Genomic DNA, 17,443 nt, shown 5'->3' with positions numbered 1-17,443 from the left:
TCTATTTTAAAACCTTAAGATCATTAGTATTTTTCAAGTATATTAAAAAAAAAATTCTATCGCCAACAATTAAATATATAATTAAATCTATTTCGGTAATAGCTTCATTTTATTATTAGCTTTTCAAGAACAGTAAGAACAAAGCTTTTTTATGACTTATTCCTGGAAAGCAACTGTCAGCTGTCAATTCTATCGCTCCTCAGATCTTCTTATGGGTGAAATCCAGCATTAGTAACTCCTCCCTCATCTCATGGACTAATACCTTCTGAATGTAAGAGCTTGATTTATTCATTTAACAACTGTTTATTGACAGCCTACCTGGAGCAGGGTATTGTTCCAGGCATTTAATGCAAATGAAGCTATTCTAGATTCTATCATTCAGTTCTAACAACTTTTTGTACTAAACATTTACAAGAGTGATTCATTCATAGTTAAAAAAAAAAATTACACAATGTGCTACTGCTGGAAGGAGAAAATAAAGGTTTCTCATCTTACCCTTTTTGTATCTAATTTCCCTGGGTTAACCACTTTTCAGATATTCAAAGATACACATAGACAACTTTCTATGCATACACATGAATATAAATATACATAAACATTTACATAAACTTTATAACAAAATGTAACAACACTAAAAGTACTGTTGAGCAATCTGCTTGTAAGTTTCAGTAAATGTAGAGTGGATGTTAAAGAAATTAAAAGATGCTTGCTCCTTAGAAGGAAAGTTATGACAAACCTAGACAGTGTATTAAAAAGCAGAGACATCACTTTGCCAACAAAAGTTTGCATAGTCAAAGCTATGGTCTTTCCAGTAGTCATGTATGGATGGGAGAGTTGGACCATAAAGAAGGCTGAGCACTGAAGAATGGATGCTTTCAAACTGTCATGCTGCAGAAGATGCTTGAGTCTCTTGGACTGCAAGGAGATCCAACCAGTCCGTCCTAAAGGAAATCAGTCCTGAATATTCATTGGAAGGGCTGATGCTGAAGCTCCAATACTTTGGCCACCTGAGGGGAAGAGCTGACTCACTAGAAAAGACCCTGATGCTGGGAAAGATTGAGGGCAGGAGGAGAAGGGGACGACAGAGGATGAGATGGTTGGATGGCATCACCGACTCAATGGACATGAGTTTGAGCAAACTCTGGGAGATAGCGGAAGACAGAGGAGCATGGCATACTACAGTCCACGGGGTCTCAAATAGTCAGACACCACTCTGGCTCAACAACAACAACAGAGTGGATGTAGCTATGTGTATAGTCTGATATGCGTTTGCTAATATTTATGTAAGGCTTTCCTATGACTCAGATGCTAAAGAATCTGTCTGCAATGCAAGAGACCCAGGTTCGATCCTTGGATCAGAAAGATCCCCTGGAGAAGGGAGTGGAATTTCTGGAGAATTCCATGGATAGAGGAGCCTGGAGGGCTCCAGTCCACAGGTCGCAAAGAGTCAGACACGACTGAGTGACTAACACTTCACATATAAGCTAAATCCTAAAGAATCTTAGCACTAGAATTGTTAGGTAAAAACCAGTTATAAATAAAAGTTCTAATAGGTACTATCAAATGATATTTTTGTTAGCTTCCTATTGTTGTGTAAGAAATTACCACATATGCAGTGATAATTTAAATATACACATTTATTTTCTCACAGTTTCCAAGGGCTGAGAGTCCAGGCATAGTTTAGTTAGGTCCTTTGCTCAGGGTCTCACAAGGCTGCAATCAAGGTATCAGATGGGGATGGGGTCTCATCTGAGATTTGAGGCCTCTTCCAAGCTCATGTAATTCCTAGCAGAATGCATGATCTTGCAAGTATAGAATTCACCCTGGCTTACTTCTTCAAGACCAGAAGGAGATAGATATTCTCAGCATCTTCTGAGTCTAAAACTTCTACTAAGGGTCACCAGATTAGATCAGGCTCACTCAGGATAATATCCCTTTTAATGAACTTAAACGTGACTGGTTAATTATACCTGAAGTCCCTTCACTTTCATCATCTAAGGCAATATGGTCATGAGAATGATACCCCATCATTTTTGCCATATTCTACTGGTTAGAAACAAGTTACAGGTCTCACCCACACTAACCGTGAGGGGAGAATGAAAAGATGGCTCACTGAAGGTCCTCTTAGAATTCTGCGTACCACAGCATCCTAAGAGTGTTAAAATAATCTAGCTTCTCACCAGACTTTCAGAGAAAGCCTTTATCAGTCAGGGCTTAGTCAAGAAAACAGAGGATGCTCTATGGATTGCATAAATCAGTAAATTTAGTTCTTAGAATAAGAAGCTTCTATAACCTTTGAAAGGGCTAGGGAAGGAGACCCAGTGCCAGCAAGGATTTCTGGTTGGGACAATGGTTTCTGGTGAGTCTCTAGAACCTCTCAGAACTGATCAGTACACTGTCGAATTCTCCAGCATCTCTGGGAGGCTCTAACTACCTCAGTCAGCAGCAGGGCCATGAGGGTCTCTGAGCGAGCCAGAACCTCCCATTCACACACTCACCTGGCTACCGTCTCCGGAGAACGCTGTTCCTTCCCTCCTTCAGGCATCTCGAACCTGGACCAAGAGTCTCACTGCCGTGGTACCTGGAACCACACAACAAAGGAGGTTTGGAGAAAGGCAGCTCCCAGCTCCTTTTCTGTGATGAAAGGGATTTTAAAAGGAGGCACAGTGATGCTGAGCTTACCCCAGATATCTAGTGCCTGTTCATCAAATTCATTTCAGCAGAAAGAATGGTCAGTCTTTTAACATTTTGCCATTCTGACAGGTGTGAAAAATAGTCCCATGTGTGGCTTGCTTTAACTTGCATTTCTTTGACAACCAGTAAGGTGGATCACCTCTTTGTTCTAATGCTTTAATCCAACCTGAGCAGATCCAGAAAGAATGAAGCGCCAAAGCTGGGAAAGAATGAAGGCGGGAGGAGAAGGGGACGACAGAGGATGGGAGGGTTGGATGGCATCATTGACTCAATGGACATGAGTTTGAGTAAACCCTGGGAGTTGGTGATGGACAGGGAGGCCTGGCGTGCTGCAGTCCATGGGGTCGCGAAGAGTCGGACACAACTGAGCGACTGAACTGAAGTGAGCAGTGTATATTTGACCTCTGATATAAACTGTTTACACTGATATAAATCTGTTTCTACATATAATATCCAGGCTGCCCCCAGAATACCATTCAACTACTCAATTAAAACGAAAAGAAAACAGAGCCAATTTTGAAGATCCAGCTTCATCTTTCATTTTCAGGGTTTCGTTAAAATTACTTTATCATAGAGAAAATGCTTAAATATTAGGATATGCCCAAGGCACAGATAACTCTCATGAGTTAAAAAGGGAATAATTAAAGGGAAAATAACAGTTTCTATGTGTCCTAGTGTTAAACTTAGAAGATATCAATGCAGTTATATTTTATATTTAAAAGCTAGCTACTTTGAATTTTTTTAACTTCATATCTAATAATAAATTATTGTTTCCAGACAGAGTAAATGGGTAGGTAACACACACACAAAAATGTCTTATAGCTAGACCCATATGTTATCCATAACTCAAAGGCTAAAAATGGGGCCTAGTGGCAATCACTGCTACTTCAAAAATCATTATGTTTAATCTCTACATGCTGATCAGCTAACTTGAAAGGTATACATTGATATCTCTTTTATGTGACTTTTTTTTTGTTCCTTTAAGAAGTTTAGTTTCATTTAGCTATTAAAAGTATAAGTTGCTTACCATCAAACTTTGCTTTTATTTTAGGAATCTTTATTACAATTCAATTTTTAATTTCATCAACAGAAAACTGGGTAAACAGCAAGTAAGTTGCCTCTCTGTGAAAACCTGTATGTGATTATTTTTCATTTTGCTCTTTATAGAGGGCATTATATGTACTCTACAAAACTACTCTCTCCATTACTATCCACTGAGTAATAATTCCACCTACTCTATCAACAAAGAAAACAATATTTTTAGAATATTCCTGAATAATTGACTGTATAAAAAGGGGAACAGCCAAATGTAGTAAGAAATAAACCGGGTAAAGGTCAATGGCTGAAAACAAAGGAAGTGAATTTTTAACTCGTGGAACAGTCTGATGCAGGTATTTCCATGCAGTCAGCTTTCCTCCATGTAGTGATTAAGGGATCTAGGTCTCTATTACCATCTGGGTGTATAATCTCCTAGGACATGAGGGATGTTCTGTGCATCCAGCTTGCAGTGGGAAAATCCCAGTAAAACCTTTCAATTAATTAACCTGCCTCTGGGAGAAGATCATACTAAGGGCATGACACTCAGAAAATTGTTTAGTTGGACAAAACGGCTTATGGAAAAAAAGCAGATAAAAGATTTAGCTTTCCACAAGAAAGCCTGCATTCTCAAGGACTGTGCTTAAACTGAAAGAGAAATACTATGTGTGTGTGTGTGTGTGTGCTGCAAATGGAGGGGATGATGGAGGTGGTGGTATTGAGAAAGCAAAAAATAAGTAAGTAAATATAATAAACATAAGCAAAAATAAACAAAGGAAATATAAGACCCTGTTTTGAATAGTGTTTATTTCATGAAAGAAAACATCTTTTTTTTTTTTTGAGAAAATCATATTGCTGAAGGATCCATGAAGCTTGACTCAGTTCAGTTCAGTTCAGTCACTCAGTCACATCTGACTCTTTGTGACTCCATGGACTGCAGTACACCAGGTCTCCCTGTCCATCACCAACTCCCGGAGTTTACTCAAACTCATGTCCATTGAGTCGGTAATGCCATCCAACCATCTCATCATCTGTCGTCCCCTTCTCCTCCCGTCTTCACTCTTTCCCAGCATCAGGGTCTTTTCCAATGAGTCCTTTCTTAGCATCAGGTGGCCAAAATATGGGAGTTTCAGCATCAGCATCAGTCCTTCCAATGAATATTCAGGACTGATTTCCTTTAGGATGGACTGGTTGGATCTCCTTGCAGTCCAAGAGACTCTCAAGATTCTTCTCCAGCACCACAGTTCAAAAGCATCAATTCTTTGGTGCTCAGCTTTCTTTATAGTCCAACTCTCACATCCATACATGACTACTGGAAAAATCATAGCTTTGACTAGGTGGACATTTGTTGGCAAAGTAATGTCTGTTTTTTAATATACTGTCTAGGTTGGTCATAGCTTTTTTTTCAAGGAGCAAACATCTTTTAATTTCATGGCTGCAGTCACCATCTGCAGTAATTCTGGAACCTCAAAAAATAGTCTCTCACTATTTCCATTGCTTCCCCATCTATTTGCCATGAAATGATGGGACCAGATGCCATGATCTTAGTTTTCTGAATGTTGAGTTTTAAGCCAACTTTGTCACTCTCCTCTTTTACTTTCATCAAGAGGTTCTTTAGTTCTTCACTTCCTGTCATAAGGGTGGTGTCATCTGCATATCTGAGTTGTTGATATTTCTCCCAGCAATCTTGATTCCAGCTTGTGCTTCATCCAGTCCAGCGTTTCTCATGATGTACTCTGCATATAAGTTAAATAAGCAGGGTGACAATATACAACCTGGATGCACTCCTTCCCGATTTGGAACCAGTCTGTTGTTCCACCTCCAGTTCTAACTGTTTCTTCTTGACCTGAACACAAATTTCTCAGGAGGCAGGTCAGGTGGTCTGGCATTCCCATCTCTTTCAGAATTTTCCACAGTTTGTTGTGATCCACACAGTCAAAGGCTTTGGCATAGTCAATAAAGCAGAAGTAGATGTTTTGCTGGAACTCACTTGCTTTTTTGATGATCCAACGGATGTTGGCAATTTGATCTCTGGTTCCTCTGCTTTTTTCTATATTCAGCTTGAACATCTGAAAGTTCATGGTTCAGGTACTGTTGAAGCCTGGCTTGGAGAATTTTGAGCATTACTTTGCTAGCATGTGAGATGAGTGCAATTATGCAGTAGTTTGAACATTCTTTGAAATTGTCTTTCTTTGGGATTGGAATGAAAACTGACATTTTCCAGTCCTGTGGCCACTGCTGAGTTTTCCAAATTTGCTGACATGTTGAGTGTAGCACTTTCACGGCATCATCTTTTAGGATTTGAAATAGCTTAACTGGAATTCCATCACCTCCACTAGCTTTGTTCATAGTGATGTTTCCTAAGGCCCACTTGACTTTGCATTCCATGATGTCTGGCTCTAGGTGAGTGATCACACCATTGTGATTACCTGGGTCATGAAGATATTTTTTGTGTAGTTCTTCTGTGTATTCTTGCCACCTCTTCTTAATATCTTCTGCTTTTGTTATGTCCATACCATTTCTGTCCTTTATTGAGCCTATCTTTGCATGAAATGTTCCCTTGTCTCTAATTTTCTTCAAGAGATCTCTAGTCTTTCCCAATCTATTGTTCTCCTTATTTCTTTGCAATGGTCACTGAGAAAGGCTTTCTTTTCTCTCCTGGCTATCCTTTGGAACTCTGCATTCAAATGCATATATCTTTCCATTTTGCCTTTCACTTCTCTTCTTTTCACAGCTATTTCTAAGTCCTCCTCAGACAACCATCTTGCCTTTTTGCATTTCTTTCTCTTGGGGGCGGTCGGGATCCCTGTCTCCTGTATAATGTCACAAACCTCTATCCATAATTCTTCAGGCACTCTGTATATCAGATCTAATCCCTTGAATCTATTTCTCACCCCCATTGTATAGTTGTAAGGGATTTGATTTAGGTCACACCTGAATGGTCTAGTGGTTTCCCCCACTTTCTTCAATTTAAGTCTGCATTTGGCAACAAGGAGTTCATGATCTGAGCCACAGTCATCTCCGGTCTTGTTTTTGCTGACTGTATAGAGCTTCTCCATCTTTGGCTGCAAAGAATATAATCAATCTGATTTCAGTGTCGACCATCTGGTGATGTCCATGTGTAGAGTCTTCTCTTGTATTGTTGGAAGAGGGTGTTTGCTATGACCAGTGTGTTCTCTTGGCAAAACTCTGCAAGACTTTGTCCTGGTTCACTCTGTACTCCAAGGCCAAATTTGCCTGTTACTCTAGGTGTTTCCTGACTTCCTACTTTTGCATTCCAGTCCCCTATAATGAAAAGGACATCTTTTTTGGTTGTTAGTTCTAGAAGGTTTGTAGGTCTTCATAGAACCGTTCAACTTCAGCTTCTTCAGTCAGGGCATAGACTTGGATTACCGTGATATTGAATGGTTGGCCTTGGAAATGAACAGAGATCATTCTGTCATTTTTGAGATTGTATCCAAGTACTGCATTTTGGACTCTTTTGTTGACTATGATGGCTACTCCATTTCTTCTAAGGGATTCCTGCGCACAGTAGTAGATATAATGGTCATCCTAGTTAAATTCACCCATTGCAGTCCATTTTAGTTCGCTGATTCCTAAAATGTCGATGTTCACTCTTGCCATCCTGTTTGACCACTTTCAATTTGCCTTGGTTCATGGACCTAACATTCCAGGTTACTATGCAGTATTGCTCTTTACAGCATCGGACTTTACTTCCATCACCAGTCACATCCACAACTGGGTGTTGTTTTTGCTTTGGGTCCGTCTCTTCATTCTTTCTGGAGTTGTTTCTCCACTGATCTCCAGTAGCATATTGGGCACCTATCGACCTGGGGTGTTCATCTTTCAGTGTCCTATTTTTTTGCCTTTTCTTACTGTTTATGGGATTCTCAAGACGAGAACACTGAAGTGGTTTGCCATTCCCTTCTCCAGTGGACTACGTTTTGTCAGACCTCTCCACCATGACCTGTCCGTCTTGGGTGGCCCTACGTGGCATGGCTCATAGTTTCAGTGAGTTAGACAAGCCTGTTGGTCCATGTGATGATCAGATTGGTTAGTTTTCTGTGACTGTGGTTTTCATTCTGTCTGCCCTCTGATGGAGAAGGAGAAGAGGCTTATGGAAGCTTCCTGATGGGAGAGACTGACTGAGGGGGAAACTGGGTCTTGTTCTGATGGGCGGGGCCTTGCTCAGTAAACCTTTAACCCAATTTTCTGTTGCTGAAATTGGACTAAAGGCCTATGATTGCTCAGGATTTAAAGCAAGTCTTGGGACTCCATCCTTCTCACATGCAGGTAACTGAGAAATCTGTACATCGCTTGTGGGACTTCTAACAACAACTTCAAGTCACAGCCAAAGAGGATACAGGAAAGGAAAAAAACAAAATCTCTTGGAAGATGGAGCCAGGGAGATATTCCTAAGAAGTGGAAGTACGGCTTAACTAAGGAAGATCCTCACATTCTTGACTGGAAGCCCTCACAATGGTTGCCTAATAGTACCGCGTAATTGCTATGGGCCAGTGGGTTCTGTGTCTCTCTCAACCACCCTATTTTCCAAAGGACTTTGACTGTGGTAACTGTTCCATCACACTGTACTGAGTGGCTGTAGGACAGATGGATTCACATTTGAAAGTGATTTAGAGATGACTATGCATCCCTCACCGATAATGGACTTTGATGTGGATGCCAAGAGGATGGGCCTTCCGGCTTTCTCCCTTGAGGAGAGCTTCAATGAGATCCATGTGGAGAACGAGGGAGCAAAGGAATGCTTGGTGCTCAGAAGGGCAGGCTGGCAAACACATGGATGTTCACCCAAAGCTCCATCTGCTTCCTTCCACTTCCCAGCCTGAGTCTCTGTGTGAAACGGTTTCTTGCAGCGTGTCAGCTCAACGGGTGGGGTGGGAGGTGGGAGAAGGGGGGGCAGGTAACGTGCAGGGTAGGACATGGGGTTGGGAGAAAAGACAAAAAGTAGAAAACTGAACACGTTTGAGACTTATTTCGCTTATTTTAAAATTTGCCCTGGAGTGATACAGAGTTTATCATCCATTTGACAGAAACAATAGTAGCAGACACTTATTGAGCATCGACATATGCCAGTCAGTGTATCAGTTCATTTAATCATCACAACTGCCCTATGAGTTGGTACTATTATTATTCTCATTTTACAAATGAGGAAACGAACACAGTGAAGTTAAGCGGTTTAAGTGGCATACAGATGGGTGTTGGCGATGATGGTTTAAGCGACCTCAAGCAGATTTATAAACAGAGCAGAAGGTAAAGCTAGGAAAGGACCAAGAACCAAGGTTAGAGTGCCAGAAAGCTCTGTTGTTAGAGTAATCGGTACGTTTCCCGGAAGGGCAGGAAGCACCGAAGACTGGTTATTTCCAATTTATTCTGTCGATTTGTCTAAACAGGTGACAGCTTTTTGGGTGGAAAATTTTATGATAAAATTTATTTATTGTTCCTCTCTTTTAATATTTCAATCATGAATCTATGTAAAATGTGTTTACATAATAGGTATTTTATAAATCAAATTTCAGATACTAGTTTAACACCACATAAAATCAGAATAGGACTTCAAATTGTACTTAAAAATCATTTTATGTATAAGATGTTATTCTTCGAAATTGTCTCTTTTCCTAAACATAATATTTATAATAGTTTACATTAAGGTGTTGGTGTTTGGTGATTTTTTTGCTCTTAAATTGAATTTAATATATTATTCTTGAAAAATGATTTGCTCTTAGTGCTACCAAACTATAGATGCCGTCAAAAATAACGAAGTGTTATTGCTGCTACACTTTGTTACAAGAACTGCCATATTTAAATGTGTCATAGATGATATTTTCCTCTTCACTAAGCGCCATTAATTGGGTGTCAGAACCCTTATTTTATTTTTTATTGCAATAGTAGCTACCCATTAACTTTCCTGCTCTGGATTCTTTATTTTTAATTTTCAAATTCTAATGTTCACGTTACTAGAAACTTGAAAAGTAAGCAGAGAAAAGTAAACTATAATAATACTGTGGTCATGTTATATTTTGTCAGATCTTTTCCTTTTAAAACTACACATGTTTTATGCTGCTCCTAAAATATTGCTAACTTTCTTTTTATTTTCTCCTTGAAAGAAGATCCATAAATTGAAAATAGAACCTAACCTAAAAGTGATGGCTTAAGACAAACATTTGGTGTGAAGTAGTCCTCCCTGAGAGCATCCTAAACTTCGTAAGAAGAGACACTCCACCCATAGTATCCAACACAGATTCTCTTGTGATGAATGAAAACCTGTCTATCTTTTTAGTTATCATAACAAGGTGCTCATTGTAAGATTCAGGTTCAGAACTCACAATGCCAACTAAGAATAACACCTATTTAGTTCAAACAAATACCTCTTGTTTCAGAAATGACTTAATTGACATGACCTAATAGGTATACCATGCCCAATGGAGCAATCTCATTTTAGCATAGTTTTTTCCTATAGTTCTCATCACTGTTGCACAAGAGTTGACTTGTGTAATATGAATAATGTTTTAAAAACCTGTGCAACAATGTAATGAACTCAGAGGAGGCTGCACTGGCATATAAAGTGCTGAACAGGCACACTCCAATTAACACAGGAATCTTTTGTGATTCACATCAGTACTTCAAAAGCAAATTATGTGCGTCATTATTTTGCATTTTATTCCCTGGGATAAATCTAACAGTATTAATGAAACAATCCAAGGAATGCCTTGAGACTCTAAAGGATAAATAAAATTTTATTGTGCTTTTCTGCATATAATTTTGTTGCATATACCTACAGAAGTTGTGGCTCTAATGATCAAAGGACTTACTCCAAAAGAATTCCAGAGCTGCATTTTGAACCTGGAATTACACCTGCTGTTAGGTGACAGGTAACCCTCATAAAAATATATGAAGTTAAATATTATTTATCTGTCTATTCATATAGTTTAAAATGTCAAGAAATATATTTTCAGGTTTCCTATAGCTTTTATACAATGTACCAAATGAATATTAAAGCAAAAAGATCTTAGTTGTTTTTTTTTTTTTTTTACTTTTTGAACTATAAGCTAGGTAAAAATCATAGTGCTCTTTTAAAATGTCTTATTATTGGATGCAAATCATTTTTATTTTTTTCTTAATATTTTAAATAATTCAACAGGAGCTAATATTGGTAAGCTTGAGCAAAACATCAAAACACATTTTATTTATCTAACTGAGACAAAATAAGAATCCATCCAAGTAAACATCCCAAGTAGATTGTAAACTTTAGCGATAAACAAATTTTTTAAAATGAATTCAAGAATAAGCTAAAGGGACTGGAATGTTACAGTAGGGATAGTTTGGAGCCATTAACTGCTTGAGTGATCAGCATCAGGAATAACAAAGAAGCAGATAAAAGGATTTATTCAGTGTCTGGAATATTAAAAAGATATTTGTGACACAAAAAGTAATCCTTAAGCTTGTGAGGAAGTATCTGGTTCTTTTTATAAACCTATTTTTAAAATATCTGTATTTGGACCATGCAAACATCTCTTTAGAACCATGCCATGATCTTTTTAACCTCCGCTTTCTGACCTCACCTCATAAGTTCTGGGTGTGACTGCACAGACAGGGACGGACCCCCCCAGTGGGTCAGGTCTCCAAGGCACGGAGCTTGTGATCAATGCCGCGGTACACTCTATTAAGGAAACGGTTACTAAGAACGCGGGCTGGGATGTGCATTTTGGTGGAATTTATTATAGATAACATTGCGTTTCTGGTGGCATTATGAGGGCTGAAAGCTCCATTAACCTGTTCAGCACAGAGGGCATAAACATGCTAATAGGAAGAAAACCATGGAGACTGGGAGGGAAGATTTTGCTGCAGTGCTGCGTTCTGCATAGAGGAGAGAAATTCAGAAAGCTCTTTCCACGTGGAGCTCGGTCTTCCTTTGCTTCTCATCAAAGGGGAGGGGCTTTTCGAAAGTAGACCCCTGCTGCATCTCCTCCCCGCCTCAGGAAGCCCTCTGGCAGCAGCGCACGGGTGTGGCTCCAGGGCGGGCCCGCACGCGTGTACCCTGGCCACCCTGCCCAGCACATACTGCTCTCTGCAGAAGGCCATGCAGCCGTATGGCTGTCCCTGGGCGGCCATCTGTGGCCGTTCTCCAGCGCGGCGGCACTCACGGAGCCTGATGCTCTTCCAGAGGCCTGGCGGTCCTCGGCCCCATTCATGCGCTCCAGGAGACAAATGTGGGAGCTGCCTCATGGAGACAAGGACTGCCAGGAAGCTAGGTGCGGGGGACGTCAGCCTCGCGCTGAGATTGGAGGGGGAATGTTAGCAAGCACGCACAAGCCTTCAGTCTTGCTTCAAAGGTGCGGTGAGGAGTAAGAGAGAATAAACGCGGCCTCTATGTCTGCCGATGTGAAAAGGTAGACTTTTCTGACTGATCACAGGGCAGCCAGGGATGTTCACTGATCCAAAATCTCTCCCTTTTCGGCCTGTCCTTGTTCCTGAAGTTGCGCCAATCAAGCCTTTGTTCTTTGGGAGGTAAGGCTTTGCCCTCTTTAGGCATAATTTGTGGAAATGCATTTACTGCAGTGAAGGAAAATGCTTTTACATTAGTTGTTACTTTCTTCAAGAAACACAGGAATTTGATGGAAAGACAGTTTGAAAAGCCGTGGAAGACATGGCTCCATTTATTTCCATTCATTTATTTCTCCATTCACTTGACAAACGTTAGGTTTTGTGGGAGAGTGACAGAGACCACAGCTATTGCTGACCTCAGGTTCTTACCATACAGAAGTACAAATAAAATTATTTGAATAATAACGCATGCTCAGTAGCTCAGTCATGTCCGACTCTGTGACACTATGGATGCTAGCCCCCTAGGCTCCTCTGTCCATGGGATTTCCCAGGCAAGAAGGCTGGAGTGGGTTGCCATTTTCTTCCCCAGTGAATAATAATAATTCAAGGCAAATATTTGATTATTGGAATAACATATTGGTTACCTTAAACACATTCACTATCAAAGCATTTGCTAAGTACCACCAAAGTATCCTTTTAAAATAATTATGGTAAGTAACATGTCTATTATGTGGCAACGCTATCCTAAGTGTTTTCTTTGAATTAACTCACTTAATTCTCACAACAGCTTTGGGAGATGGCTCTGTTTTACTATCTCTGTTTTACACAGACATTACATAATTTTCTCAGTTATTTTCCAACTTCTCTCTCATCTCTAGTAAGAAAGAGTAGGCTTCTGAATCATGCCCAAATAAAATGTTGTAGATACCAAAATAGAACCAGAAAGAAAAATATAATTGGTGCACTTGTCTAAAATAACCTAACAGCTACTGTGTTCAAAGCACCTGAATATTTGACAGAATTAAACTTTTATTTCCCCAAATAGCACTACAATCACACTTTTAATCAAACAAGACCCCCAGTGAACCTTCTGTTGAGGTCAGTTTGATCCATCTAATGGGATACACATTACTAAGGTCACCCAAGATTTATTTGTCTACATGGAAGGGCCTCATCTTTCGCATTTTATAAACAAAATAAAATAAAATATTTGATGGTGCTTGAAGGAAATAAAATATTTACATCCTCCATTTCCCTCCCTGTCTCTTTACCTCTTCCCCATTTTCTTGATCTTAGAACTGATTTTCTTCCTCAGAATTGTTACTCGAGATTGGGATACTGTTTTAAAGTTCCTGCTAAATGGTTATGAACTGAATCTACTGCTTTTCTCTGCCCAACGTCTACTTCTGATAATAGCGCTTTGTCGTGTCTTTGGGAAAGCACCTCCTACCAACTTCTGATAAATGTAGCTTGGGTGGGGCCAAACTCATTTCCTAGGGGCCCAAGAGCTAGATCTGGACAAACCGTTACGTCTGAACCTGTGTCCCAGGTGTGGACAAAGCACTACATTCTTAGGTCACCCAGGTCATGCTACTGGCAGTCAAGCCTGGGTTTGTTTTTTTAAATCGAAACTTCTAGAAAAAGACAATTATTTCCTTGGTGTTTATAAACAGAATAGAAGGTGAGATTGTAGTTACTGTTGGCCATCTTGTCATTGTGTTGGAAGAACCTACAAGAGAACAAAGCTGTCAGAGGAAAGCTGAAGCCAGAGATGATGAGAAGAACTTTCTGACAATATTGCTCAACTACCTGAATCCACCTATACTTAGAAAATCCCCAGAATCTTCCATTTCGTAAGTCACACTTTCTTTATGTGAGCTGATTTGCTTTGCTTTTTCTGTCTCATAACTGATCAAAGTCCTGACTGACACAGTGATCACGTGTGTGTGTGCTGAGTAGCTTCAGTCACGTCCAACTCTTTGGGACCCTATAGACTGTAACCCCCAGGCACCTCTGTCCGTGGGATTCTCCAGGCAAGAACACTGGACTGGGTTGCCATGCTCTTCGCCAGTCTTCCCTACCCAGGGATTGAACCCGCATCTCTTGCATCTCCTGCATTGGCAGGTGGATTCTTTACCACTAGTGCCACCTAGGAGGCCCTCACAAGGATCCCAGCCTTTTGCAAATATAGCACCGGAGATCATTAAAAGTGATTAACAATGAAGAGTTTAGACTTGCTAAAATTCACCATGAGAGAAGCTGGCCAAGGGTTGGAAGAATCAGCGTGTTTTATTAACACAGACATGGTAGCAATAAAATCTCTAGGTCGTGGGCTTCTAGTTGGGGAAACTAGACCTAGTGTGAACTGGAACAGTCTTACATTTATACCATGATATAAATTCTATTAAAGCAGGAACTTCATTTTACTCGTCATTGTATTTCTACCACCAAGCACAAAATATGGCACCAAATGGGAAGTCAATACCCTGTGGCTTAATGAACACATTGAGGGTGCAGGGCTAAGAGAGTCATTGAGAAGTTCATCCACTTTGCTAGGCTCGATATGACTACAGTGGTCATTGTGAGAAAGTAAGGCCAGGTTTAATGGTCAAACAATGGAGCAACTTTGTAACCAGATTGAGTGAGTCTTGCCAGAGAGGCCGTAGGTCAGAGTGGTTAGACCACACGCTCTAAAGTCAGGCAGAACATCTGGATCCAGGTACCATAATTTACTTGCTCTATGATCTCAGGCAATAACGTTTAATTTCCCTGAGCCTTCATTTTCTCAACTTCAAATCTGGAAGTATAACATTTCACATGTTGTTATGGAGATCCAATGCAGTAATGAACATAGAATCTCAGCACAATAGTCTGGCACACAGGTAGGGTTGCTGTCATTTTTTTCTTATTATTGCTATTTGTGTCATCATCGTTAGTGTGAATCAGAACAGTAGAGTGGAAGGAGTTCTAGACGTTACTGAAATGTTGTTTAATTGCTAAATTCTGTCCATCTCTTTTGCAATCCCATGGACTGTAGTCTGCCAGCCTCCTCTGTCCATAGGATTTCCCACGCAAGAATACTGGAGTGGGTAGCCATTTTCTTCTCCAGGGGATCTTTTGTTCTATTCCTAATCTTTAAAAAAATTTTAAGCTAGATTTCTAATTTTAGACAACTCAGATCTCCTAGGTATTCTTTTCTGTAAATATACTTGTGGAGAAATAAGACTGCATATAAAACTACTTGGCAAATTGCAAAGTAGAATCAGGATGCAAGATGATATTATTTTCCTCTACTTTATATGGTTTTGTCAGTTTTCGTTTTGGTATCTCTCTTTTGGCTCACTTGACCTTGGCTCTCAGACCAGTGTTCATAAGAAACACCAGGAAACCTGAAAAATGCAGTTTCCTGGGCCCTGCTTTTAGGGGTTTTGATTCGATAGGTCTGAGGTGGGGGGAGAAGGTGTATTTTTAAACAGGCTTTTCTTTCAATGCCAATGCAGATGAACCAGGGGCATCCTTCAAGAAGTACCATGCTGTAATATGTAGCTGACTTGAAGGCTGCCACGCACTCTGGAATTCTAGATCCTGCCTGGTCTTCACGCAGTGGTTGGTGGAGGCTACCACGAGGGTTGTGGCCCACGGAGCATCATCATTTCTATCTGTAGCTGAGTGGAGCTGGCAGCAGGCACAGGCTGGCAGCGGCTTGCAACACACTCCTTGTCAAAGCACATACTGTTTCTGCAGCTGGCCTATATTCCCTGTACAACCCAATTATACCAGCATTGCTGAGTCTTGTGACAGTCACACATTTCATCACCTTGGGGGACCAGGAGGAGCAGCTTGGCCGTGGCTTGGGTGCCCTGTTCCCTCCCCTCCTCGTGTGCATCAAGGCTTGGGAGTCTTGTTGGTCTCGCTTGGCACTGAGCGTTCGCTGTTCTTAACCAGAGCTGTCCGGAGCCCAGACCGGGTCAGATATTATGTACAAGCTGCAGGTTATAGAGAGTTTACCTGCTGTAAAACACTCATTTCTGAAGCATTTCTACTATTAAAGTCATCACTGTTATGATGACTGCCATGCCCTAGCTTTCCTTTGCTGGGCCTGTATGTCTCAGCAAACCATTGCTCCCCCTGGATGCACACGGCTAACTCTCTGTAATTTGACAGAACCACAGGGTGCATCTCACTCTCCCTGTGTGACGGAGACCCACATAGCTTTTTCTTCTTAAGGGATGCAAAGGGGCTTAATAAAATAGGTATTAGTGTATGAAATATACAGTTGCTATATGATACATGCTCAAAATGCCTCTTCTTGGTCACCTAATTAAAAAAAAAAAAACAGTAGCAAGTCGATACACAGAGAAACATGTTGAGAGTATACATCATCTGGAAAATTAACCAGCATTAGGTTACATTTAAAAGCTGCAATTAAGCAAGTTATTAAAATAAACAAGATTTCTTCTTTTTATATTTTGAAGCTATCCTGACGTGTACATGGGATCAATAAATATTGTCAATAACAACAATTCTTTTGGAGGTTAAGACCAGGGTTAAGACCTCCAATAGGAGGCTTGGGAGTTCGTGTCCTCCCACGAACATATCAAGAATACACCTACATGTGGAGAGATTTTCAGGAAAACAAAGTGCAGACTAGCAGAAAGAGTCTTATACTGCCACGGGGGGAAGAACGATTCACACGGAATTGGGTAGAAAGGGAAGAAACGCGATCGGGTCAGACCTGCACACCTGGGGGGGTGGACACCCAAGATGGGGGGTCACGTGGGCTCAGAAATCATCCCTGGGGAGAGAGGGGTTGGAGTCACATACTGGGTGCTCCAGCAGTGGGGGCTGACCATTAGGATTCCTCTCAGTTGGCTTGAAAACCAGTGGGACTAAGACGGGTGTTGTAAGAAGCCTGGATCCTTCTTGCGAAGAGTGTGCCCGCGCTTGCTCACGCCCAGCACAAGGTAGAAGCAGCAGGCTGGAGCCACGGGAGACCTGGCCAGCGTCCTGTGACCGCCCCGCGTCTGCCCCGGCCCGGCCAGCGTCCTGTGACCGCCCCGCGTCTGCCCCGGCCCGGCCAGCGTCCTGTGACCGCCCCGCGTCTGCCCCGGCCCGGCCAGCGTCCTGTGACCGCCCCGCGTCTGCCCCGGCCCGGCCAGCGTCCTGTGACCGCCCCGCGTCTGCCCCGGCCCGGCCAGCGTCCTGTGACCGCCCCGCGTCTGCCCCGGCCCGGCCAGCGTCCTGTGACCGCCCCGCGTCTGCCCCGGCCCGGCCAGCGTCCTGTGACCGCCCCGCGTCTGCCCTGGCCCGGCCAGCGTCCTGTGACCGCCCCGCGTCTGCTCTTGCCCGGCCAGCGTTCTGTGACTGCCCC

At 41.6% G+C, this 17,443-nt stretch overlaps 1 long non-coding RNA gene across 1 annotated transcript in view; it reads right to left on the bottom strand.

The window, feature by feature from the left end:
* Positions 1–17,443, bottom strand: part of LOC145511729 (uncharacterized) — a 187,238-nt gene that overhangs the window by 62,372 nt on the left and 107,423 nt on the right. Inside the window, exon 4 of the long non-coding RNA XR_014058111.1 lies at positions 2,499–2,581. This is a non-coding gene — a long non-coding RNA (uncharacterized LOC145511729). The remainder of the gene's footprint in view (positions 1–2,498; positions 2,582–17,443) is intronic.

The sequence above is a fragment of the Giraffa tippelskirchi genome, chromosome 6 (genome assembly GCF_054371585.1).
Source record: "Giraffa tippelskirchi isolate mGirTip1 chromosome 6, T2T-mGirTip1v1.2.pri, whole genome shotgun sequence".
Lineage (NCBI taxonomy): Eukaryota > Metazoa > Chordata > Mammalia > Artiodactyla > Giraffidae > Giraffa > Giraffa tippelskirchi.
The sequence above is the reverse complement of the archived record's forward strand: the minus strand, read 5'-3'. Positions and strand labels throughout refer to the sequence as shown.